Below are 14464 nucleotides of genomic sequence, written 5' to 3'. Positions count from 1 at the left end.
CTGGGCTTTTTATTATTATCTTTAAAAGCACCGTACGGTGAGTGAAGCATCATACAAAAGTTCCATGGCTTTTTTTATAAAAAAATAATAAAGTAGGGCAAAAATGACTTGAGAAGCTCAGTGTCTAGGTTTTCTTAGGTGAAAGATCACTTTGAGATGACATGGCTGAGTAGTCAGGTTGAAATCCTTCTTGGTATTTTATTAATTTTGCACCAAGATAAATCCTGAAATTCTGACAAACTCCATGACAGGTGAAATTCCTTCTTGCAGAATCTGCTCAGCAAGAGGCTGCTCATTTCGTTCTGTTCTGAGGCAGGCAACAGGAGGGCAGCTTTATAATCAGCCCTCAAAGGACCCCCAGCCGCCCCAGAGTCTTGGGCTGATTGAATAACTCCTGGGCCTCTTCCCCTAGGCCTCCATCAGCAGGGGTCCTGTGGAAAGCAATCTCCTGCAGACTGGCACAGAAGTGAGCTTTAAACTACTATTTTCTGCTCTCCAGAGGAGCCTGGAGTACTAAAAGATAGATGGACTGCAGATATTTTATGAGAAACTGTCAGAAGAAGAGCAGGGTAAATGTTTTTTTTCCCATCCTTCTTTGAGTCATGTGCTACATCATTGTACAATTTCTCCCAGAGTCTTGTACATTTAAGGGAAGGAATTAATTGGTTGCCTACGCTAATTTCTTTTCCCTGTATTCCTCTTTTTATTTTTCACTCTTTATTTTTTTTCCTTTCTGTTTTATTTTTTTAAAAAAAAATATTCACTCAGAGGCCCTCTGCTTAACCACAGTTGCAGAAAATCAGTACCATTTGCACTGAAATATTTATAATGACAGAATGAAAAATTGGATTCATTTTCTGGCTTGTAGCCGAACAGTCGGCAACTTTGTGCGGTGTTGTTCAGCATCTCCCTCCCTTCGTTTCATTGGGCTTGTCTTCCAGCACATGCACACACAGAGAGGATGCTTCATAGGAATGCCTACAAAACAGTCTCTCTCTCTCTCTCTCTCTCTCTCTCTCTCATCTCAGCAATGAGAAAACAAGTACTACGTAACCTTTCAAGCATTTATAATATGTATAGTTGGAGAGAGAGGGTGGAAGAAGGTAAAACAAGTAGGGGAGATTATGAAAGATGACAAGTAGTAATCTATTTTGTGTGGGGAAGCAGTGTACAGATGGAATTCTGAGGATTACTTCAATGTATTCATTGAGAGGCAGTGTGTGGATTTAACGCTAGACAGAATGCCTGGAACTTCCTCCTAATTCTTACTCTGTCACTGACTCTGAGGGCCAAACTACAAATTACAGGGGGGGAAGGGGCCACCCCACTCACTACTGCTTTAAGAAAGCTACAGGGGCCAAAATTGGGGATGGGAGTGGGGGGGGGAGAGAAGGGGAGAAGTGGTGTCAATTCAAGATTCTGTTTTATAGCCTCTGAAGAATGAATTAACCTGGGTCAAAATGCAGCAAGACCTCTAACATAAACTCAGTGCACTGTTCTTAAATTTACTGTCTGTGCATCAGAGTAGCTGGAAATGCCCCAGGGGCCAGGTCTGAGCATCCAGGGTCAGTCCCAGATATTTTGCTACCTTGCTTCCCTCGGGAAATAAAAATTCCCAAGCAATCATAGTCACCCACTGTATGAACCTCATGCACTGTTTTTGGTGTGCCTCGTCACCCTGTGCAAAATTAATGCTCTGTCCTAGAGTGTGCAGATCAACTAGTCAGATCAGAATCTCTTTTCTGAAGCTGTGTAGAAAAATCGTCTCATTTCTAAATCGACCCCCCAGCCGCCCCAAAGCAGGGCCTTCAGAGGGAAGGAACAGGACTGACAAGGCACTAGGCTTCAGATCACACAAGTGTTTTGAGATAGAAGAGTGACTTTTCCTCTAACTGTACATCTGGTATAGAATGATCTGGAGGCGAGTTCAACAAACACCATGCCCGGTAAACAAGAACAAAAAGCCAAAAGGGCATGACATGCCTGGATTGTTTCTTGACAGGTGAAATAATATTAAAAAACATTGAATTGCTTAAGATCTAATAATGTTTAAACAGTTAAAAATGGAGCAAATGTGATACAGATGAAGAAAAATTAAATGAGGACAAATCACTGAGATTTAGCCCAGTTTGGAAGTTCAGCCTTTCAAGACTGTGTGACTTCAGTTGTCAGTTACCAAGGAACTAGATTTACACCATATCTGCAGGAAAATGTTTCTGTATGGGCTAAATGCTGTGTGTTAGTTGATGAATAGGATCCCACGATGAATGGAATCGGATGAAAATGGCATTTTGTGTTTCTTTTTTTTAATAAATATTTTTATTAGATTTTCCATAAAAAAAACATTTTTACAAAATTATACATCCATTTTTAACTTAAACCCTTTTTTCCAGAACTTCCCTCAGCTTGTCTGATAATTTTCCGTTTATTTTTTATCCTCGTCTCACATTTCCCAATATTATATTGCACTCAAATACTCTTAATCACATCATATTTTTTAAACAATATTTCTAACAGTAATTTCATAGAGCTTCTTGAAAGCCAACGAACGTTATTTGCTCATCACAGAAATTTTTGATATACTCTGTAAATTTCCAGTCCTCGGAGAATCTCTGGTCACGTTGGTTCCTAATTTCCCCCGTCAATCTGTCCATTTCTGCGTATTCCATCAGTTTCATCCTCCATTCTTCTTTTGTGGGCATCTCTTCCTGTTTCCATTTCTGTGCCAGCAAAATTCTGGCTGCTGTTACTGCATACAAAACTAATTTCACATCTTTTTTACTAATTTCATTATCCAGTATTCCCAACAAGAGAGCTTCTGGTTTTTTAACAAAAGTATATTTCAGCATTTTCTTTAACTCATTATAGATCATCTCCCAGAAGCTTTTTACCTTCTTACATTCCCACCACATATGGTAAAATGTTCCTTCTGTCTCCTTACACTTCCAACATTTATTACACACTTTATACATTTTACCCAGTTTTACTGGTGTTATATACTATCTATATAACATCTTCATAACATTTTCCTTAATCGTAGTGATGTTAGGATATTTCCGTTCCACCTTAAAAGGGAGCAGGCTTTGTGAGTCACAGAGTCTGCGCATGTCCTGTTCACAGGATGTTTATGTTTGCTGTTGCTTTCGATTTCTCTCTCTCTGTCGGAGACACTGACGCAGAACAGTCATTTCTTTCTTTTGTTCTGATCAACGCTGAATAAAGTCTGTAAATAATACTCTTCTGCGTGCAACTTTTGGCTGTGCATTATCTGCTGATAGAGCGTGCATGAGCTCTGGAATGTGGCAAGGTATTTCTAGACACTCATGCCGCTATTGCTGATACTGCGTGACTACAGGGATCGATGGATCGTCCGGCAGCCGGCTTGGGGCCATGATGGACTGTATCTCCCTGGCAGTATCCCAACAAGTACAAGCTGTAAACTTTAACCCATCCTTCCATAGTTTAGTCCATTTCTCAAATTCAATATTATATCCGAAATCTCTAGCCCAACTAATCATAACAGATTTAACCTCTTCGTCCACAGTATTCCATTCCAACAATATTTTATACATTTTAGATAAAATTTTCACTTCATTGTTTAAGATTTCTTGTTGAAATCTAGATTCTTTTTCAGAATATCCCCTCTCTAAAACCTCTTTTTTAAACATTTCATTTAACTGAAAATAATGCAGCCAAACCTTAACATATTCTTTTACTTCTTCATATGGTTTCAATTTCCACTTATTTCCTTCCTTTTTTAATAGTTTCTCATATGTTATCCATCTCCCGCTCATATTTATCTTTTTAATACTCATAACCTCTAATGGTGATAACCAATGCGGAATCTTTGGTTCTAATACATTTTTATACCTATTCCAAACTCCAATCAAAGATCCTCTAAAGATGTGGTTCTCAAACCCTTTATGTATTCCTTTTTTATCATACCATAAATACGCATGCCAACCAGATCTATTATCATAACATTCTAAATACAATAAATCATTATTTTCTAACTTCATCCATTCTTTCAACCAACAAAGACATGGCGCTTCATAATATAACCTCAAGTCTGGCATGGCGAAACTTCCTCTTTCTCTTGCGTCAGTTAATATCTTAAATTTAATTCTTGGTTTCTTGCCCTGCCAAATAATATCTTGATAATATTCTTTGCCATTCTTTAAATATTGTCACTCCTCTTATTATTGGTATTGTTTGAAATAAAAATAACATTTTTTGGTAGCACATTCATCTTTATTGTTGCAATCCTTCCCCAAAATGAGAATTTCATTCTACCCCACACATCCAGATCCTTTTTTATCTTATTCCATACTGGTACATAATTATTGTGAAATAAATCAATACCTCTAGTGGTTAGTGTAATCCCTAAATATTTAACTTTTTTCACCATTTCAATCCCTAATTGTTGCTGCAACCTTTCAATTACATCCTGTTCAATGTTTTTCGTAATTATTTTGGTTTTCTTTCTGGTTAACTTAAAGCCGGCATTTTGTGTCTCTGTGTCATTTCCCCTCACACATGCAGAAACATTTTCTTCTTCCTTGAATTATAACCTATCAGTAGAATTAATTATGTTTTCTGAGGAAAATAATTCTCACCGATTTACTTTGCTGGTTTTACATTTCAAAATAAAGGCTGACTTACAAGGATCAGTACAAAACATTATGAATGCGCAGCCTGCTGTAATTTGTGTGATATATACGTTACTAACAGCAAAAGTTTTGTACAGTCTTGCAAATTTGGCTTTTTTATTATGTTCCCAAAGTGGGTTTGAAGGAATGTACTGTCAGGTCAGCATAAAGTGATGTGCGTTCTGCTACAAACAGCATTGTAACTCACACTATTGCCCTAAAATGGTTTTTAACAGAGCAAATGCTTTGATTTTTTTTTAAAAAAAATGTCTACAAAGTAGTCTTGTCTACAAAGAGATGGCAAACTTTTCAGCTGCTCGGTATATACATATGCAACTGATTTTATGCTTAAAGTCAGTTTTCATTTTGCTCTATTTATGTGGGAAGGTGTAATTTTTTTGAATTTTAACTGCTTTACAATAGCATGAAAAGTAGAATATCACATTCACAGATGAATGTAATGCAGTCTTCTCATACTCAGTACAAACTTGTTTTGTCTAAAATAAGACACTATACAGAGCAGCTTTTAAATGGTTGTGAGTTTTGATCTAGTATAAGCTGACCTACTTCCCCTGAATATGTGGCCTAGGGGTGGGCAAGACTTTCCATAATGAGCTGAGAGGGGAGTGTAATGAAATCTGCTACCCCTTTGTACAATATTGTTCAGGATGTTGCCTCATCACTTGCCACAGCGCCATTTAACATAGGCAGCCTTCTCTCTTGCATCCACTGGCCTCCTGCCCTATTTCAAGTCTATGTACAGCTGCTCTCCGGCCTCCCCTCTTTTATCTTACCTATCCGCATGCAAGACCACTTCCAGTAAGTCATGGCCAAGCCACAGGAAGTAAATAGCACTTTCGTGGACAATAAACAGCTAGAAGGGGCCCATTTTCATCCCTCATAAAAACTAGCACAGGGTTCTGATCCAGACTGGGAGCATATTCCAGACGGGGGCCACCGGACTACTCCCCAGCCTCTCCAGATAAAAATGGCCGGGTTCCACTGACTTGTTTAAACTCTAATGTCCCATATAGTTTGGACTTTAGCCTCCTGCCTCCAGTCTTTCCCCCACCACCTCCCCACAATCAGTCAAGAGCAGTAGAATAAATTTAATCCCTGTTTAGGTTATTATGAAGTAGTACAAAAATGGATTAAATCCAACGGCAGATTTAATTATGTTTGCATTAGGGTGCTAGAGAAGGGGGAAGCGGGATTGCAGGTATAGATGGAAGTCAAGCCTTTGATGAGTTTGTAGTCCTGTTAAATAATAATAATAATAATAATTAATTTATTATTTATACTCCGCCCATCTGGCTGGGCCTCCCCAGCCACTCTGGGTGGCTTCCATAGAAATCAAAAATACAATAAAATATCACACGTTAAAAACTTCCCTGAACAGGGCTGCCTTAAGATGTCTTCTGAATGTCAGGTAGTTGTTTATCGCTTTGACATCTGCTGGAAGGGTGTTCCACAGGGCGGGCGCCACTACCGAGAAGGCCCTCTGCCTTGTTCCCTGTAGCTTTGCTTCTCGCAATGAGGGAACCGCCAGAAGGCCCTCGGCGCTGGACCTCAGCGTCCGGGCAGAATGATGGGGGTGGAGACGCTCCTTCAGGTATACTGGACCGAGGCCGTTTAGGGCTTTAAAGGTCAGCACCAACACTTTGAATTGTGCTCGGAAACGTACTGGGAGCCAATGTAGGGCCCCGATGTTGCAGGTGGTTCCGCTAAATTGCGGACCACCTGAAAAAGTCTCCTGCTGCTGTTTTCTGCAGATGCAATAGAGGCGGTGAAGAAATTCTTCTTCGCCGTCGCTATCGCCACTTGGTAGGCTCGACATTGAGCTCTAACCCGTGTCCGGTCAGATTCAGAATGGGTTATCCGCCACCGGCGCTCTAGCCGTCTCAACGATTGTTTCATTGCCCTCAGATCCGTGGAAAACCACGGGGCTGTCCGGGCTCCATGCAATCGGAGAGGGCGCTTCGGAGCCAAACAGTCAGTAGCCCTGGTTAAACTCTGGTAGCTGTTGTCCTTTAAGGCAAGAAGTCCCCTCAGTGCTTTTTGCCCAGCAACACACACCCACACCCACACCCTCTGTACATAGTGTAAAATATAACTAGTTTGATCTGAGACAGTCAAGTTGCTAGTGAATCATTTGAATTACCTTGGCAGCATTGCGCTAGTTTGTAAGGATTGCAAACATTCAAGTTGGCGTGAGACAAGGGATGGGACTAGTCTTGCTGGTAGGTGATATCACAAGAGTGCTTGCTCAAGAACCCTTGCCATGTTTTCCTTTCCCTGGGAAGGAGAAGGATGTTTGGTGAGTTACCTCCCAAGAGAAAGGTTGCTGTTTTTCTAAAATGCCACCTATTGCACCTTCTGAGTTTTCTAATGGTACCTTTCCCAACCACATACACCCGTTTCCAGAAGGGGTGACCCTGGTGTGTATGAGGAAGAAGTTTCAGTGGGCATTCTCTCCCATGTGGCCTGGGGCTTCTGACATTACTTTCATGCCATCAGATGACAAATGCTGAAATGTGGCTTTCAGGCTGCAGTCCTATGCACTCTGTACCATAACATTTCTTGATTTTCTTTTCATGTTTTATGATTTCTTTTTTAAAAAAATGTTGTAAGCCACCCTGGGTAGTGCATTTGCCCCAGAAGAGTGAGGTATAAATGCCTAAATAAATAAATAAAGCTACCCTGCCAAAGCGGTTTGGGATAAAAAGGCAAATGTAGACAAGCATACAAACATGGAACATAGGTATATGCCATTTCACATTTTAGCAAATGTATTGTGCATGCTGACATTTGAGAATGGCTGCTGTACATAATAAATATGCCGAACTCATGAAGTTACAAGCAAATGTTACAGCGGACAGCAAGCAGCACGAACACGTCTGCATTATGGGGAAGGTTAGAATCCAGCACATATTAGGAGGCTCTCTTTGGTACACTCTGTATGGCAAATATGACTTGATAACTGAGCTACAGGTAGTTTTTCAAGAAGTGAAACAGAAATTGCAGCAGCAATAGGAGTTGGCACATGATGGTGTGACAGCAGAGATCTTGCTGACATGGAGGATCTGTCGTGGAGATGTTTTTGAACTGGGGGAACTTCAAGCATAACACAATCCTGAATCCCATGTTTTATTTCCATGCTAGCAAGAGCAGATTCTGGGCGAAGCTCTTCTCTCTCTCCCGCCTTTTAAGCTCAAGCCTTTGCTGTTGTGCTTTTGTTGTTTATATATTTTGAATGCCAAGGCAGTTTAGCAAAGTTATTAGTTTATACATTTTGCAAAGGTAAAGTAACCATAAGAGCTTTAAATTAGAGTAAGTGCCACTTCACTATGACAGATTCCTTTGAGTACTGATTAGAAAGGAGGCCTCCTGTTGGCTGCCCCTTTATGCGTAGCAGCATTACTGTGTCTGCTTGTTTATAGCTTGCTTTTTCAAATGGTGTAAGCGTGTGGTAGGATGATGAATCGCCTTCTGATAGACAAGATTCTGCCTTTATTCTAGGATCAAGACAATGTTTCACTTTAAAGAGTTGCTTTAATTAGATGGAAGCGTTCCTGCCTCATCTAATGCAGTAGCTTTGATTGCATGTTACATAGGAACATGAGATATATAGTACAGTCGTTCCATCAGAGCTCCACAACACAGATCTGGGGGGTTTTTTTGCAACATGTGGTGGGACAGGTGAAGGGACATATTGCCACACAGACATGGTGCAGCTAGCCTTATACAGAGTTCTTTTCACTCTGAGCCCAAGGGTTTCCTTATTCAAAGGTAATTGCAGCAACATGGGATAGAAGAAAGAAACAGGGACAGACATTCAACATCAGTGGGTGGTAATCAGATGGGTTTTACTCAGAATAGACCCATTCAAATTAAGGAGAAGGATTGAGTTAGGTCCATTAATTTCAGGGGGTCTAAAGAGTAGTAGAAAACCACGCAATATTTTGATTTATAAGACAAACAACTAATGGCCACCCTGTTCTCAGCATCTTAAGATGGAAGCAAGTGGGAGAGAGGAACACCTGCCCAAAGGACAAGAGAAGAGGTCACTAATGAATGCATGTGAAACAGGAAGTGCAGAGAAAGAGGTGGAGAAAGGGACTGAGATGACCAGTAGCAAATGAGTTTGGCAGAGCAGAAAATAAATGGAGATGAGCAAGACAACATAGTCAAAAGTTGATTGTGTTAAATAGAAAGCCTAAGATTGTAAAAATGATGAAGTAACTGGAAAATTGTAATGGTGGGGAAAGTTACCTGAAACTGGGAGGAGATGCCATGTGCTTACAAGCACAAGAGCAATTGTATTGATAACAAGAAGAACAATATAGAACCAAGTCCATTCATACATACAATAATAGAGACATAGGAGACAGAATACAAAAGCACCCCCGGGGGCAAGTAGATAAATAGGTACCGCTTACCAGCGGGAAGGTAAACGGCGTTCCGTGTGCGGCTCTGGCTCGCCAGAGCAGCGATGTCACGCTGGCCACGTGACCCGGAAGTGTCCCCGGACAGCGCTGGCCCCCGGCCAATAGATGTGAGATGGGCGCACAAACCCCACAGTCTGTCAAGACTGGCCCGTTCGGGCAGGGGTACCTTTACCTTTAACAGAAAAATCAAAGTGAATTTCTGCATGAACTCAATTTCATTGCTCTGTCCTAAAACACAGTGAAAGTATATAAATGAGTTGAGGAACTGTCTGCTTATCCAGTATCCATTTTTGGCAAAGCCTTATCATGAATTTCCATTTAAATACAATCAGTAAGTTTATAGATCTCATCCTTAATAATACAGGTTTTATGTAGCAGACTTCCCAACACTCTCAAACATGTCTATTGTACCTAAATTTTCAGAATTGCTTTTTAAATAAAAAGTTAAAATAGGTCCAGTTACCTCTACTTATTTGTGAGTATATGAAGATAGTGAACAGGTGTGTAGATAACAACTTCCACCCCACACATTGTAGGAAAACCAAAAATGCACATTCACAAGTGCCTAAAGAATTGCAACGAGCCACAAGAGTCATTTTGTCCAACCCCCTGCAATGCCGGAATATTTTGCCCAATGTGAGGCATGAACTCACAGCCCTGAGATTAAGAGTCTCATGCTCTACCAACAATTTATTCCCAAACTGAAATTGAATCTATTCTGAATAAAGTGCTGTTTATAAAGCATATAAACAATTTTACCTGGATTTTTCTGTTATCAACACATGATTTCGTATTTGGTTTCCTATGACTCAGTGATTTCACAATACGTGATGGAATTGGATCTACCTTTTTTTGTATATTTAATGTGAGTGTATAAACACTCATTAATGTGGGTGTATTTGAAGCACTTTCATTTCAAGCACATCTCCTATTTCCACCATTTGTTTTCTTCCATCTTCCTGTTACTTTCCTCTTTAAGCAACTTTCTATTCTAGACAATGCACCTTTGCGTATGAGGGGAACTAATGCTATTTAAGAAATTTATGGCAATATGCTCTGTAATCAGGCCTTGACTTACAGCACTATACTTTAATATTGTGGGGAGCAATTGTCCTGATCGTCCATAACTGATTAACTCCTGAACTATCAGATCAGTCTGAGTCAGTGGATACTTTATGTAGGAAACTGCATTTCTGCACTATTTCCTTCTATGAAACGATAACATTGTAATAGCAGAGTGCATTGTAAAGCTGGAAACACTATAGATTGTGAACTGCTCTGGTGTTGTAGCAATGAGAGTCTTGGACATTCTGAACATAAGCTTCCATACGCCAGAGATATCAATTATTTTTAGGAGACTGGAACAACTCTCAAGAGGAAGAAAGATGCTGACTGATAACTGTGGAGGGGATATGGTAATAGCGGTTTCCACAAAAAATCAGAAAATTTCCGTGCACAATTTTCTATTACTTTTGCCCCTGGAGCAGTCAGCCACCGTTGAACAGAGTAGCTATAAAACTCCAGTACTCTGCTTTGGTAGCATTTTCCACTCACTTTGCACAAGTGTAAGTGATTACACCAGGGGCAAGGCAGCAGAGAATGAGGACACTACAAGTTTACAGCCAAGATCCACAATAAGGACATAAAATGTTATTGTCTTTTATAACATGTCACAGAAAACTCATTCCAATTTTTCTCTTCTGTGTTTGTGTTTTGGAAGTTTGTGGTTTTTTACAGTGCCTCCTGAATTCTTGACCTTCAGGGGGAAAAATGTAAATGTCTCATCATTTGTATTTATAAATAGATGGACCATTGTTTAGAACAGCTTTCTCCACCCTGGTGCCCTCCAACTATTTTGGACGACAACTCCCCTCCTTCCTGACTGTTGGCCAAATTGGTTGAGGCTGATTGGAGATATGGACTGGTTGGTCGCAGAGGAATGATGGGAGGAACCAGATGGGGAACCACCAAGAGAAGAAGGCTCGGGCCCCAGGGGGTGATGGTGGGACAATGATGAGTGGCCACAGGGAGAAGATGGGGAAGAAGGTGTCAGAAGCTGAAGAGGTAACAAGGCTTAGTGAGCTGGTAGAGTCTGTGGCAGAGAGCCGTTCAGAATCAGAGGCAGAAGCAGAAGCAGAAAGCTTAGATGAGAGCAACGAAGAGGCAGAAATGAGTCAGGCTGGTGAAGAGTCATGGGGGTTTGTGACAAGCCCTGCCACAAATCTCGCAGAAGAGACATGAAGTGGGAGAAGCAAAGACAGGCATGGCGGCGCAGTCTCTGATTGCTTGGGGGAAACCCTGGAGAGGAGGAGACTTAGGCAGCTGTGAGGAGGTGGGAGCTTCAGTCTCAGCAACAGCTTCATGGGGGGCAAGACCTACCGGAGATGAGTTGCTGTGCTTGCTAGGCCTGATACTCTGCCAAGTCTGTGCTAATTGTGTTTCTGCTGTTAAAGAGTTAACTCCAACTTGCACAGTATGGTTCACTGCTGGCTTGCTTCTGACAATATCCATCACTTGGGAATGTCAGAAGCCTGACCAGACAGATTTGCCTTCTGCAGCCTCATAATTATTTCCAACCAATTATTTCATAGTGTCTGTGACATTATGAAACCACTTTCTCTGCAGGAGCACAATGAGAGGGTTCTCTCTTCCTTGCATTGTCTTGGCTCACTTGCTTCTACTGCTCAGAGATGGCAGAGATATCAGTACAGAGGAACTGATGGGAGGAAATGAAGGGCTGGGTAATTTGCAAGAAATCCAAGTGCTAATGGATGGTGGGTAGGTGGAATTTAACAGGAGGGTGTATGTAAGGCATAGTAAGATGAATGCAACAATCCAGCTGTCCGGTTGACTGTAATTGAAAATTACAGAAGATATAACAGGAGACGCTAGCAATGGCTTAGTTAAGAGAATGTGCTGATCCTGTTAGCTAGATGTTATCCTTTCTTTAAATGGAAAAAATTGAAAGTTTGGTGAATTGAATTCTTAGAAATTAACTATTTATTGCCACATATAGAGGCACAAAGCTTGTTAAGTAGATACAAATAACTTTATAGCTGGCTTAGTTTTAAAAACATCTGCGTGATTATCAATTTAAGCTGCCATTATTTGCTGCTAATTACTAAACAGAGCTGTTAAATATTTAGTAGTAATTTGTTTAATTGGCTTTGACCTATAAAGAAGTAGTATGCGCATACCATGGGTTGTGTTCCCCGAGTCAGAACTGAGCAAGCAGGGAATGCGGAATGCATATGCCGTAAAAGAGAAACACCTTACAGCTTGTCAGGTTCCTTTGCTTTTTCATTCTTTCCCTGCTATAGATTGATTTGTCTTGAAGGTATCTACAATTAAGGCACGAAGAAGGAGCACAGTGCATGGATATAAAATGAGAGAGGTCGTACTTAAGCTTGTTTACAGATGTTCTAGTTTAGAAAGCACCAGCATGATAAATTAAACATTACAAGGCCAAAAAAAAATTGAAGCAGAGAAACAACTGGCACATGAACACATCTGTCCATAATGCACTGACTTAATCCCTGAATATTTGATTAGATGGTCTCGCCTATTGAAGCCTTCTGTCTCTTGTTGCTCTCCTGTACTGGAACTGCTGTGGCATAGAAATGTGGTGATATCCTCCTCTGGCTTCTGTTTTCTTTCCAAACTGGCCGGGCTTAACATAGGCATTTTGTGCCTAACAAAAGCAACATGTGTGCAAGAAGTTTGAGCAAGAGGGCACTGCCTAGCTTGCCAGCTTCCCACTTCTTAATTTTACCAAGGCTGTGCTCTATCAAGGTTAGAAAGTGTCCTGTGCCCATCAGAGCCCCGACTCATTTTAGGATAAAACTTCCCATGTGGACCCAATTCAGACATCACAGTCCAACCATGCCTTGTTGTCTGAACTGGACAAGCTGTATGATTTCCCACAAATCACAAGCCTTGGTCAGGTATTAGTTTCCAATTTGGGTTAGGTTCCCTGGAAAGAGACAATAGTTCTGTATATGTTAGCCATGCTCTGCTATCACACTCAGTGTTCCAGCACATGTAGATGGCCTATGTACATTTATCAGGCTTTCCCATCTCGAGACCTTCCCCAGCTTGTGGACAGCCTGGGGCTGCATATTGTTTAGCATGGGTGAGTCACCCTTCCACCTGCCTCTGCCTTGGTTGGGCAGAGTGGCATGTAAATTGCACCTCTTCCATACACTTTGAAGACTGAAGGGAGTGTGATTGTGATGGGGAAGAAGGCACACAGGTCCACCTCAATGAATACAAGAGGTTCTTTGCTTCAGACTGTAACCTTCAACTTCTGAAGAGTGACAGACACAGCAGAGTGGGGACAGAGCTTAGCACAGCCATCTCCATGTACACTGGTACCTCTGGTTATGTACTTAATTCGTTCTGGAGGTCCGTTCTTAACCTGAAACTGTTCTTAACCTGAAGCACCACTTTAGCTAATGGGGCCTTCTGCTGCTGCTGCACCGCTGTAGCACAATTTCTGTTGTCATCCTGAAGCAAAGTTCTTAACCCGAGGTACCCGAGGTACTATTTATGGGTTAGCAGAGTCTGTAACCTGAAACGTATGTAACCGGAAACATATGTAACCCGAGGTACCACTGTAATGTGTAGCCTTTACACATGAGCAGCATGCCCCAATAGGGCTAATGCAGCCAGTATATCACACACAAGTGAATAAATCCAAGGCTGGGCCTATACAGTTAGCAGAATATTGAGAGAGTTGAATGGACTCTGCTACTACCAATGTGGGAACTTTCGAAAGTTCACCTATGTTTTAAAAACTATAGAAAATCCTGCTGTTTTTGTTCTTTTAATCAGAAAGAGAGTTTCTAACCCAGCCTTTTCCTGCTGTGTTGATTTAACTGTTTGCAGGAAATTTTTAATGGAGGGAAGCTTTCAAAAATGATGTCTTCAACTCTCGTCTTGAAGCAGTGCAGTCCACCTGACTGCCTCATTCAGCTGTATGAATAGATCGGACTTGAGACCTAGGCATAAATGATTGTATGTGGCAGAGCTCAAGTATAGCTCTGGTACTCTGGAGTGGCAAATTCTTTGCTTTCACAATGCTGCTGTTGTCCACTTACCCTCTCTTTGCTCCCTTGCTGGGAATTGGGAAGGCAGGTAGGCATGGCAACATCGGAGCAAAAAAGCTCCTCCTCACTGCAGGAGCTCCTCCCTTACACAGAAGTATTAAAGGTACCAAAACTATGTTCAGTCCAAACCTACTTGCAGGTCTTTAAATATGTAATGGGGTTGATTTTTATCACAGCTGACACAGTCTTTTGCTAGTGACAGAGCCTAGTTTGGGATGAGTGAAGCAAAATCACTCCCTTCCTTCCAGTTACGAATACT

General features: G+C 41.2%; 2 protein-coding genes across 11 annotated transcripts in view; one reads left to right on the top strand and one right to left on the bottom strand.

Annotated features, from left to right (window-relative positions):
* Positions 1-14464, bottom strand: part of LOC309539063 (uncharacterized protein) — a 164030-nt gene that overhangs the window by 15843 nt on the left and 133723 nt on the right. The gene's annotated exons all lie outside the window — the stretch shown is intronic.
* Positions 1-14464, top strand: part of ZNF521 (zinc finger protein 521) — a 305760-nt gene that overhangs the window by 281157 nt on the left and 10139 nt on the right. The gene's annotated exons all lie outside the window — the stretch shown is intronic.

Source organism: Podarcis vaucheri, assembly GCF_965113315.1.
Source record: "Podarcis vaucheri genome assembly, chromosome: 8".
Taxonomy (NCBI): Eukaryota; Metazoa; Chordata; class Lepidosauria; order Squamata; family Lacertidae; genus Podarcis; species Podarcis vaucheri.
Note: the sequence above shows the minus strand (reverse complement) of the source record. Positions and strands in the feature narration are given on the sequence as shown.